Below are 12,824 nucleotides of genomic sequence, written 5' to 3'. Positions count from 1 at the left end.
CAGCTTCATGCCTGAATTGTATTATGAACGGCCCGCCAAACGGTATGGGACATTTTACATTAAAGTTTTTTAACCTGGGCATTGCCCAGGGTATAATTTGTCAGTGTTCCTTGTTCCTTGTATTTTTTTTAGGGCTGTCAAAGTTAACGCACTATTAACTAGTTAACTCACAATCCTTTTAACGGCACTAATTTTTTTAATGTGCTATTACACTGTGAAGTTTGACAGAATGGTTGAGAGACGCATGCATGTGAATGCAGGCAGTCAGTGAGCCCCGCCTCTCTCCCCCTCTCTCTCTCTCCCAGTGAGTCTACACAATTAGAAAACTTTGAAAACATGTTATTTTGATCAACATGGCCAACCATTGGCCAACATCAATACAGTTCTTTAGTTTGGGTCTGGAAGGCTAAATGTCATCAAATGGTGGCCCGTGGCTCAAATGCAGAATAAATAATGGGCCTTGATATGAAAAATCTTGAAAACCACTGATTTAAGGTATATTTAGAACGTATGCAAAATATGCGATTAATTTGCGATTAATCACAGTTAACTATGGACAATCATGCGATTAATCGGATTAAATATTTTAATCGATTGACAGCCCTAATTTTTTTAATTATTTTTTTTACCTTAATTGCTTGCATGCTTGGTTACATTTGGTAGGCTAAATAAAAGGCTGAGATACACTATTACACTATTTGTTCACAGCACACACCTGACAAAAGACCATTGATATTAAATATTGATGATGATTGATTAAATAGAATCGTGTAAATCCGAAGGTACATTATGTAGTTGGCCCTGGGGTGTTTTAATATTTTCTAATATGGCCCCCTTTGAAAACGGTTTGGACACACCTGCCCTACAGTGCGCCGTCTGTGAAACAAGATTTTAAATGACCTGAAACCCTTTACTTGTACTTTTTGTGGTAAAAGCGCTCAAACTTTCTCCTTTCCTGCCTTGATGTCATTACCCTCAGTCTTACCCTCTCTCTGTTCTTCCCTTTCCGCTTCTTCTTGTGAAAATGACACAATGGGAACCATGCACAAAAAACGAATTTCACCCACTTTGGTACTCGTGAAACCGTGACGCGACAATGAAGCCGATTGATTGGTTATATTCTTTACAAAGATCCGCAAGACAGACACTTTTCCCCACATTTTGGGCACGCGTATGCATATGTGATAATATATATATATATATATATATATATATATGGGGCAGATCTACAAGCTCACAGCACGCTGTGTGGCGAGCACGGGGGGGGGTTAGCCACAAAGAAGAGGCGGAGCCATAGGGGGTGTGGCGTGGGGGGCGGGGTGGGGTTGGATTATAGGAAGGAGGAGGAAGACGAGAGGGGATGACGAGGCCGCCACATGCCTGTCAATACTTCAGTTCTCCAGAGACTGGGGTGTCAGGATAAGAAGTTGGGGCGGGGGGGGGGGGGGGGGGGGGGCTTCTAAGGGCATCACTATGACAACCCTGAGTCCCCCAGAACAGGACTTCAAACGTAAAGTGGCATCCCACCGAGAGGCAGCGACACCCCCCCGCCCACACACACACACACACACACTCACACACACACACACACACACACACACACACACACACACACACACACACACACACACACGCACACGCAATGTCATTTACATCTCATTAGGACAAGAGACATTATAAACACACATGCACACTCTTAACGTGCACATATAAGCACAGACACTGTGTGTCGTTTGGTCCTATATGATGCAAGTAAAATCAACTGTTTATTTAAATACATTATGTACAAGTCATTCATTCATACAGTTGTGTAATTAATGCACTCTCCTCCTTTTTATCTCCGCCAAGCTTACAGCTGCAGGGATCAATCATGTTTTCATCCATGTGCCTATACTTTTCTGTGCGTGGTGTGGGAGAGCAGCTGATCTTGCAGATCAGCACCAAATCCTGTAAGCAGGCCAGTGATTGGCCTCATGGTGGCGCTATACCAGCCGGCTGTATGTTTTGGCCTGTAACTCTTCAACCATTGTTGGTCATACAATCAAAATATACGGTGCGCTTCCGTCAATGTCACTTTTCTTTGCCTAACTATACTGCTGTATAGTCTTTTCTCACCAAGTGGGCCGAGTGGCACAAAAGCAGTCACCATATGGCATATCAGTAGACAGATACATTTGAACATCTGGCTACCCAACACTACTGCTTCCATGCAGTGTTGTGGAGTCTGTTGTGACTCAATCACTCAAAGACACTCTCCAACAAATCTGCCTCAACTCGCTATAGAAACCTTGATGGAGGTGATACCAAAAATGACCAAACTGTACTACCAAAATCACACCCGTGTGAAGTGAGGGGTGCTCTTATCATCGTACATAACGACGTAAATTAGTTTGTGTGGGACGAGAATAGCCGAATTGCTCGTCCACATATGGCTATAGCGCCCCTCAAAACAAATGCAAATGGAGTCGAGCCGGTATCACCCTGTGGACAGGCTCCATAATACTGCTGCTATACCACGTACACATACCTGCACAGACACACAAGTGGACGTTCAACTCTTTCTCTCTCACACACACACACCCCACACCCACACACACAAGTTATTCAGGTCAGTTTCGAGAGTTGTCACATTATGAGCAAGAATTATGAGCGGAACCTGGAGTCCTGAATACCACGAGAGGGGTCCAGCGCAGGGGGAAGAAATCACTCATCACACAGACAAATAACTGATAGGGGAAGCCACAATGATGGCCTCTTTACTGCAGGGCCAACTTCCTGTTTAGGCGAGGGTTCAGCCAATCACCAGTGATAGCATTCAAACAGTGCCAACAACACCAACACCACTTCCTGTCAACACAAACGATTCGCTGCTAATTTATGGACCCGGTTTCCTCTTCAACCCCATTGCAAATTACTACTCTAATTTTGTCCTGTTGATTTATTTGAAAGGAGGTCTGACTTGTTCTTCTTTTATCTTCTCTATACTTCACTTCCCACTCTCTCTCTCTCTCTCTCTCTCACCCCCCCCCAATTCTCATAAGTCTTGCTAATCAGATCGGAGTGGTGTTGGCAGGACAGAGCATGTTTGCAGGAAGTTAAACGTTCCGTTTTCTTTCTCTAAACTGCACATTGATGATGTCAGGGGTGATATATCGACCAGGAGGCTGGGAACCCAACCCTCACACTGGAATGTGTTTTAGAGAGCCACCAGCACGCACACACGCACGCACGCACACGTACACACACACACACATGAGCGCGCGCATGCGCGCGCGCACTTCAACTCGCCGGAGGTGTTGAAATGCTTGTAAGTCTTGAAATGCCAGTTGCGACGCAGTGCTCCTTTTTCACGCGGCACACAGCAGACGAGACAAGAGAGCTGACAAATGGATGCGTTGAAACATATTAACCATCTCCCTTTGTGGCCAGACAAACATTTAGTCCGACTAATGACCCCCAGAGGATCAAAACAAATGCAGGGAGATAAAGGAAGAGAGGAGGGGGGGCTCTCTAAAAAAGAGCCCATTGACCTCCAGGAAAGGCTATGCAGGGTTCAGGAGGGCTTGTAAGATATTGTCTGTGTGTGCATATGTGTGAGTGAATGCATGAGTGCGTGAGGGAGATAAGTGTGTGTATTTGTTAATGTGTGTGTGGCGTGCGTGCGTGCGGGTGCAGGTGTGTGGTGGGTGCATTTAAGCAGAGAAAACATAGAGAGGGACAGGGTGTGAGAATGAATTGAATACCTGTGGCTCCGTGTGTGGGTAGTTGACAAACAGGGGCTCAAATACGTGTAGTGTGGGAAAGTTTACAAGAAACAAACAAAAGAGTAGCCTTATCGCAACGTCTATCGGCGTTGATCACAAAGGAAACCAGTCACTTAATGTGTCCCTATCTCTCTCTCCTTTCCTCTGCTCTCCTCTCCTCACGCCCACATTGCCCTGCTATCTCCATTTTTTATCAGCCCCGGGAAATGTTATCAGCGCCAACGGGGCCGTTATCGCTCTCCTTTATCAAAACGTACTAACAGCTGCACAAACCCGTCAGGGGACGTCACCTGCACGCCCATAAAAGAGCTGTGTCATCTTCGTAACGTTATGTTTCGGTATAGAAAACGTATGGAGAACAAAGAGCACAAAATGTGTCCCTTCTGGATATGCATATTACATGTAATATACATAATAATAATCACAATTAAAGGAAAGGGAAGGGCAGACAAATGTCCGTATACATAGGCAGGTGGAGGTAACGTGTGGATGTAGGTATAGGTTTTTAATCGTTCCCACATGTGTTTGCTCATTAGAATGAAGTCTGTTTAACAGTCACCGGTCTCGGTGAGTGACCCCTGCAGCATCGTCCGTCAAAAGGGGCTTCCTTCCCCTGATTCACGACCCCACAAACTCACCAAAGCCTCCTTTTTTTTTTTACAAACAGTAACAATAGCCCCGTAAAGCTGTCAGGCAGCACTGAATTTACGCGCAACACCATAAACAGTCGGCCTAAATGTTTCTCCCAGAGCGAGTGGGGAAACGAGTGTTGTGAATGGGGAGCGAGTGCATGTTTCATTGTGACACGGCCTCTAACGAAATCTTACCGGCCCGACCTGACTTGAAGGAACTTTCTATACTTGTATGGTCAAAGGAGGGCGATCATTTCAACTGGATCGGATGGCCAGTGACTCAGTGCTAATCCATCAGCGCTATTGATTTCCAGTTGATTGCCAAGCCCCCTAATGATGTTCACCTTCAGGGCCAAGCCCATTGATCCACGGTCACGGCTTGATCCATAACGTGTAATGCGATCCATGCGACAGGAGCGACGCACAATTACCTCCCATTTTACAGCCTAATGGGAATAGGTGCGGGTTACACAGCTGATCAATTCAATGAATAAATAAATACGAGTCAATAACATATACTGCTGCAGATAGATCTTGTAGTTTTGCATGTGATGGATCACGTCGATGTCTGGACGGATCGTTGAAATAATAAATGTGCGTGCTCGAGGCCAAACATTATTAAAAGAAGCTCAGTCCTCAATCCCTGTTCATTTTCCTCATAAGACTTTTCAGAAAGTATTTATTTAAAGACGTTTACGCCGCGGACGAAGCCAACTCTTGTCGTGACAAATCATGACAATAAACACAATGTTTTGGGCCAAACAAAGGAGGGAGGTTACAACACTTTTCTGTTGTTTTTCTTCTTTGTTATTATTTGTTTGGTCCAAAATATTGTGTTTTGTTGTCATGATTTGTCACGACTCGAGTTGGGTTCGTACGACGCTTAAAAGGTCTTTAAATAAATACATTTTGAAATGTCTATGGGAAAAATGCATTGGGATTCATTTCCTGGGCCTGGTGTCGTCATGAAAGGGGACGGGACTGCGACGCTCTCTATAGTATCAATATTATATCCATATCATGATATTAGACATTGTGACTGTGATTTTGAATATTGTGGATTTGTTTTTCGGATTGGGAAAAACCGGTATCTGCAGATACTCAAAATCAATTGATCGGAATCGGATCGGGAGCGGAAAAAAAAACGTATTCGGGACATCCCTAACTGTACCATACTTTATATATACTTTGGATATTCAAAAGATTTACAGACTCATATAGCGAGCTTATAAGATACATACAGAAAAACCTTTTCAGATGGGGGTCCACTCCACGTACAGCCAAATCAATTTGGGGGTCCTTGACATGAAAAGGTTTGAGAACCACTGTTCTAGAGTGTTTCCTTTCAGCAGAGGATGAGAAAAACCTCAACACGCATATCGCTTTCCATGTCTGGGGAAGGAAGGGCCCACATACAGAGAATGCCTGGCTGCCATGTCCGTGAAATCTCCTGGTGCATTCTTCTTCACCTGGCCCAGTGATGGGGAACCGCACTTCTCGTTAACGTGTCTCTCCTGTAAAGGTATAAGTATACATCCTGCACCTCAGCATGCCATACCAGAGAGCTGCAACCTTAGATGACTTTCTAAGCAAAAGTTATATCGATAACTCTTTCGATTAAATCGAATAATATATAGTTTTCTTTTTTAATATATCAACAAATAGATTCATCATTAAATTTGATACTTTGCTGCACAATGGTGTTAAATGTGGAAAAAGCTGATCTATAAAAGCTATATCTAAAAAACGCCGATCTAATGCAATGCAGATCTTGCTTGTACATCTGCTATTTCCTATGCCCAGCTTTGTATGTTTGTGTGTACCCCAACACAATGATGATTTGATTGGCTGAGAACGGTACAGTGTCTGTGTGTAGTGTCCACGGAATTGAGGTTAAAAAGTGAGGACCCCTCACTTCACACAGGTATGCTTTTTCATTTACTTATTGGCAACTGTCATCTACTGTACATGTGCCCTACCGGCCGCCGCCTCTGCTGTTGGTTACCATACCACCCTGAACACGCTCCATCTCATCCCATCTCGGAAGCTAAGCAGGGTCGGACTTGAATGGGAGACCGCCTGGGAAGTGCTGTAAGCTTTTTGAGAGGCGCTATATGTATGATGATGTATGATATACGCCTATATGTATGATGATGTATGACAAGAGCGTCCCTCACTTCACACAAGTGTGATTTTTGTCAATTTGACTTGCCCACAATAGGAATAGATTATTAGTCAATTATGTTATTCAAATATCGATGACTTTTTATAGTTGATTAAACTGATTAGTTGGATTACCTGCCAGCCATACTCCATACAGTGGCTTACTCCCACACTGTGACATGTGACACATTTCTTGAGACTAAAACTGCGGCCCTGGATGAAATATGTTGAGCTTAATCAGCACTCGTGCCAAAAAGCACTCATGTACCTGTGATTTATTCTGTAAACTCGCTGTAACTGTTAGGAAGCGGTGCCAAGCTCAACAAATCTCTGGAGGGAATATGCTGTCACATCCGTTACAACAAACACAAAAATGCATTTTTCACTCTGAAAACGAGGGGTGTGTCTCCCTGACTGTATGGGAAGTTTATATAGCCTGTGAATCATCTGATGTGCGGCTTTGATTGTACTGCTAGACCCGTAAGCAAACTTAATCCGCAGCCAGGTATGGTTTGACGGCAAGATGCGACAAGACGGAACACATTTCCTTCACAGAGGCACACTTTTGGCACTCCAAAGACCCAAAGTGAAAAGTTCTGAAAGGCCAAAATACTTCCTTGTCAAGTTCACTCTTCCCAAAATAAACTTGATGGGAAAATGTCATCCAAAAATAAACTACATGGGAAAGCGACATTCTTTTGTGAACATGAGATTTGTACTATATATATTTCCGTATTCCTAGCTGATCATATAATAAGCAGTGAGAAATGTGTTGTTACTTTGTAATAGCACCATTACGATTTGTACAAATTCCTGAGAGCCTTGTTGCGACTCGTTCCTTTACAAGGTACTGTGTGTGCTCTTGCAAAAATCTTGATGAAGTCATTTCTGGCAGCAATAAAACCTATCCTGAATCATTGTCTTCAGCTATTGCACCGACAGAATATATAGTATTATGTTCATGATGCTGAATTAATCAAAATGCCATAAACCATGGTCCCCTGCTGCAGTTACCAATTACATTAGGATCTGCTGAAACCTTATCACAATTCACAAATCATGTCAAGGAAGATTAACATGGAATGGATCCTCAAATCTCATTATATTCCTTTCTGCTACCATCTAGGTCAATTGCCTTTTTTTATTTTTTTATTTTTTACTTGCTTGTGGTATTGTTTTATATGTAGGCTACATATTGTAACTAATTTACGGTAATTGTATTTGTCTTTCCTGTCTCAGTAGAAACTTCTGTCTCAGGCTGTTCTAGTCATTAGGTCTAGGACTACAATTCCCTTGAGGTCTATCTAGTCACTGGAATATTGGACACCGGTGTCTTGCATCAAGTGATGACACTGCTCGAACCCTTATGTACTTTACGTACCGCTGCATCCAAGAAAGTCACACCAAAATCTTGCATTAAAACTCAGATATCTACACAGTTTTTGGCGAGTGTTCGGTGGTAGTTTATTACACTGTTCTGTTTGCTTGGGGTATATTCAGTAGCCCCATATAGAACCTCTTCCTCAGCTATATGGCTCCAGATTGAAGTTCCACACAAGCGGGTACCGGCACAGGTCAAGACCGGCGAATATTTTCCACAATGCACAATTCTTACCTTTTTTCCACACATCGTATCCAAAACGTGAAGGTCGAGGGACCTCCTCTCAGATGTTTTATTTTCTAGCAGCAAGGAAAACACGTGGAACGTTTTCGATACGATGTGTGGATAAAGGTAAGCATTTTGCATTGTGGAAAATGTTCGCCGGTTTTGACCTGTTGTGTGGGACCTCATCTCGGAGCTACATAGCGGAGGGAGAGGTTCCATAAGGGGCTACTTGGGGTATAAAGGTTGTGACACGTTAAAAAAAAGTAAACTATCTGGCAAAATAAAAGTGTAGTAATGTATTTTTTTTTTTTTCAAGTCCCCTGTTTATGTGGCATCTGCATTATTTTTGAAAAGATTCATTTTTCATGTTATTTTTAGCTTTGACATTTGCAAAGGTAATGTTTATTTTCATGAAACAGGTGAGACTCCTATCTCATTAGGCTAATAGCCGTCACCTGCTGCCCCTTGTAGAAAGGAAATGAGGCATGTTTATTATAGGAGTAGCCTACTATGCAGGTTCAATGGTATAACCTTTGACCTCATGTTTATTTTAATTTTTTACTTTTTTTGTCACAGTGTGTTTCAGTTGAGCCACAACATGGATGAAGAGTAACGTAGAATGCAAAAAAGAACCAGACTGCTGTGACGTTTTATATAGAATACAAGGAAATGTGTGATTTCAGCTAGGTTTTAAGTTGAGGTGGTTTATTGATCCTTGTGGGGAATCAAGTCCTCTGTATTTGACCCATCTTAACTATGAGGATCAGTGGGCAGCGCCCGGAGACCAGCTCCAGCTATAAGGCCTGTACCTTTTGGGATGTCTAATTCAGCTAAAGAGCGCAAATCCAACCATAATGTGGAAACCATCGGTCCACAGTCAGTTAAATCTAATTAATGAAGGTTAAATAACTTTTATTGTACAGAGAATCGTGCAACCTGCATTCATTCGATTTCTCTAACATCTAACGTCTCTATGCATGTGTCCAAAGGACACACGCACACAGTAGAGCTAATCCATTTCTGTAGGAAATGTGCAACTTTAGAAAGTTATGCCCCTTCATACCTGGACTGTGGGTATTGTATTTAAGAGAAAACGCCACTACAGGTGGTTTTATCGTCTTTTTATAATGATGATGATGCATGTGCTCAGCTAGCGTGACACAGCCCTCTCACTTACAAGCTCAATTAAAGGTGCGTTGCATGACTGCATCCCTCCCTGCCTACCTGACCTGAATATGCCATTTGATGCCAGCAGCTGCGCTGTGGGAAAACGGCACGGCACAAGAAACAAAAAAGGATTGAAGTAGCAGATTGGCGGAGGTGAGCACAGGAACACACGGGTGGTCGCTGCTAGGTGGCGTCAGGGCAGTAAAGTACATTTACTCAAGTACTGTATACAAGTACAATTTTGAGGTGTTTTTTTGAGGGCCTCCTATGTCCAGTTTTGAGTGTTTGTGTAAACAGTAAACACTAACATTGTGTAAACACAAACGTTGAAGACGAAGGTGAGGACGCTTCTTCCAATGTCACAGTTTACAATTCTTCCAGCACTGCTTTAGGGATGAGATGCTTGGTTTACTTTGGGCTAAGCTGAGGGGAGGGCCGGGGCAAGGGGTGGTTATGGAGGTCGTCCTGTGTTGAGATGGAGGGTTTTGGGGGAAGAGAAATCTAATGGTGTGTATCGGGGACAAACAGAGCCTCTTGTTGGAATCTGGTTTGTTTGAGAGGGGATGCCACTGTGGAATATGACGGCGGACGTGATTAAAAAAAGAACAGGCCTTAATGCCTTTCACAGACCAAGGAAAATGTTAATGTTCAGTGTTAGGAGGTCTTCAAGGCTATAGCTGTTAGACCACCGCCAAGGTCATGTTGTAGTTTGACATTTGGGCATGAGGGAAGTTGAGGCTTGGTATAAGGGACCTGAAGGCTCTCCTAAGATTTTAGCATCAAGGTAATAGTCTCGCACAACTCCAACTCGTCTCAAACACTCTGAGCATTTTTACCAGGTGCGTGGTCGCCTGGTCGGTAAGTAACTTTACAGAAACAATCTCTAAAATAGATAACACTCATGGAACTCTCGTTTTAAGGCACTTTTAACGCTTCAACGCTGATGAAGAGTATAACTATGGTAAAATGATCCTGCTTAGTGCTGAAGCCATGCAAGGCACACAAAGAAAACTACAAAATTGTACAAGTATAAGGTCAAACCAATATATTGGTGGGGCAGATATTATTATTATTATATATTTTTTTTTTGTGAAATGTACTCAAATACAAACTTTAATAAAATCTACTGTAGGTTTTTCCAAATTGATTAGAACATTTTGCACTTTTCTTTGTGTACCTTTTTCTTTCTTTGTTTCTTTAATTTCTTTTCTTTTTTTCTTTGTACAAAATATCGGTCAAAACATTGGTTATGGGTGGCCTACTCTACTGTACTGTATGTCAGGACTCAAAATCGGACCCAAAACTCTGCCATTGGTTGGGCTCTAGTGCGATAAAATACAACTGGGTACATTGCAGTACAAACATTGTGCAGTGAGTGAGTGTAAGGCTTGAAGCTAACTAATATTGTCACTTTTATTCTAGGATGCATTACTGTACATGACTGGACTGTCAACTCTGAGGCCCTCTACAGGAAGGGACTGACGGAAGTGCAACAGGCTGCTGCAGATGCTCTGCCAGTATGTGCAGTAGCTATAGTGTCCTCTGCTCTGCCAGTATGTGCAGTAGCTATAGTGTCCTCTGCTCTGCCAGTATGTGCAGTAGCTAGTGTCCTCTGCTCTGCCAGTATGTGTAGTAGCTAGTGTCCTCTTATTTAGCTTATATATATATGACTCTATGTTCTTTACCATGGTCTGTTTGGGAGGGGGACGGGGGGACGGGACTGAACAATATTGACACAACAAACTGAATAAGCTGGTGAGGAGGGCTGAGCAGTTTAAAATAGCATCACAATCATTTTGACCGCTTTATTCATTTACATGTTGACTATTAAAAAATAGCAGAACTACAAGCTCACAATGTGTGCTGAGATTGCCGTCTGTGGCCAAATACATATCAATGTGGGGGTCCTTGGCACCAACAAGTTTGAGAACCACTGGGTTACGAAGGGGGGAGCGAAGAGTGAGCTGAAGCTCTAAAAACTAGTGGGGATGAAAATGGCATTCAGACACAGCCACATCCCTCCTAATCTCACCCCTAAGTGACTTTCACAGTCCTTTCTCCAGTAGCCTGTCAGGCTCCACACAGCCAACCAACCAATATGAGACCTTGAACCTGTATGATCTGTTCTGTTCTTTGGGATTTACTGACTCATTGTCTGTTGTCTTGTTTGGGATGACTAAATTGTTCGTTCTGTTTTTTGAGGATTACTGATTCCTCGCACAGTTGCATATGGACTACTGGGAAAGTGTAAAGAACTTTGACAGAGGCCCATTGCCTGTAAAGGGTCACTTTTAACAGATTGTCCATAAATCCATTCATTTATCCATTGGTGATAGTCAGATATATTCATGCTTATATTTACTGGTGATAAGATAGACTTGGCATATTTATACCATTTATAGATAGTGATATAAAACATATGAACTCAGACTCAGTGTAGATGTCTATTGTCCACTCATGTCAAACTGGAAACCTTCTGGTCACAAAAAGATGCACATTGCATTGTTCCAGAGCATCACTGACTGAAACCTCACACTGGGAATTGCTTTGCTTCCTGCACGGATACTGTAAATATATACATGATGAGCGGTGATGATACTCGCGCATCAAGCCTGCCAAATAGGTGGCAGGTACACACGTCTTTTTATGTATAACTCCAACCCACGCAGTTGCTAGAGAAAAGGTCTGTGTCATCCAAGGTGTCCAACAGCCACTGAATATTTGCCATGCCAGGGGTGACAGTAAGGTGATGAAGTGACTGCGTGCTTGTTTAATGTTTATTCATATGCGTCCTTTTTCCTGAACGTTTGTGATGGAAACAAGACTCGGCATCCCGGCATCCCCCCCCCCGGCCACACACACACACACACACACACACACACACACACACACACACACACCCTCTCTCACAGAGACACCTTGCCATTTATTGGACATGGTTTATTGATGCCGTGCGTGCGTGCATGGATGCTTGGTCTCTGACCTGGCATGGTCTGTCTCTGTGTGTCACTGCGGCAGATCTTCCTCTCTCTCTCTCTCTCTCTCTCTCTCGCTCAACACACTTGTTTTTCCCTCTATATACACTGGGGTGACTTATGAATCTTTTATCAAAACTGGCCCAATTGCTTAACCATCCATGTTCCGGCCCAGGGGCTGAGCGGAGGGAGGGGTGGGCATTCCTCCATTGTCATTAAAACAACAGCCACAGACGGTAGTGTTATTCCAACTCTGATGACGCCCCCACCCCACCCCCACCCCCACCCCATCATTCAGTTATATTTGTTTTTTTGCTTGAGTCCATTTTGTATTATGCCATCATTCAACCAAATAAATCACATAGGTATTTCTTTCCTGGGTGAAATCTTGCCGGCAGCATGAATATTTAATATAGAGCTGCAATTAACTGCAATTAAGATATTTCACTATATCATTCAGAGAGAGGGAGAGAGAGAGAGAGACTTGAGTTGAGCTGACAAAATGTAGCCTTAAAAC

This window comes from Protomyctophum parallelum (assembly GCF_964188405.1).
Source record: "Protomyctophum parallelum genome assembly, chromosome: 19".
NCBI lineage: Eukaryota > Metazoa > Chordata > Actinopteri > Myctophiformes > Myctophidae > Protomyctophum > Protomyctophum parallelum.
The sequence above is the reverse complement of the archived record's forward strand: the minus strand, read 5'-3'. Positions refer to the sequence as shown.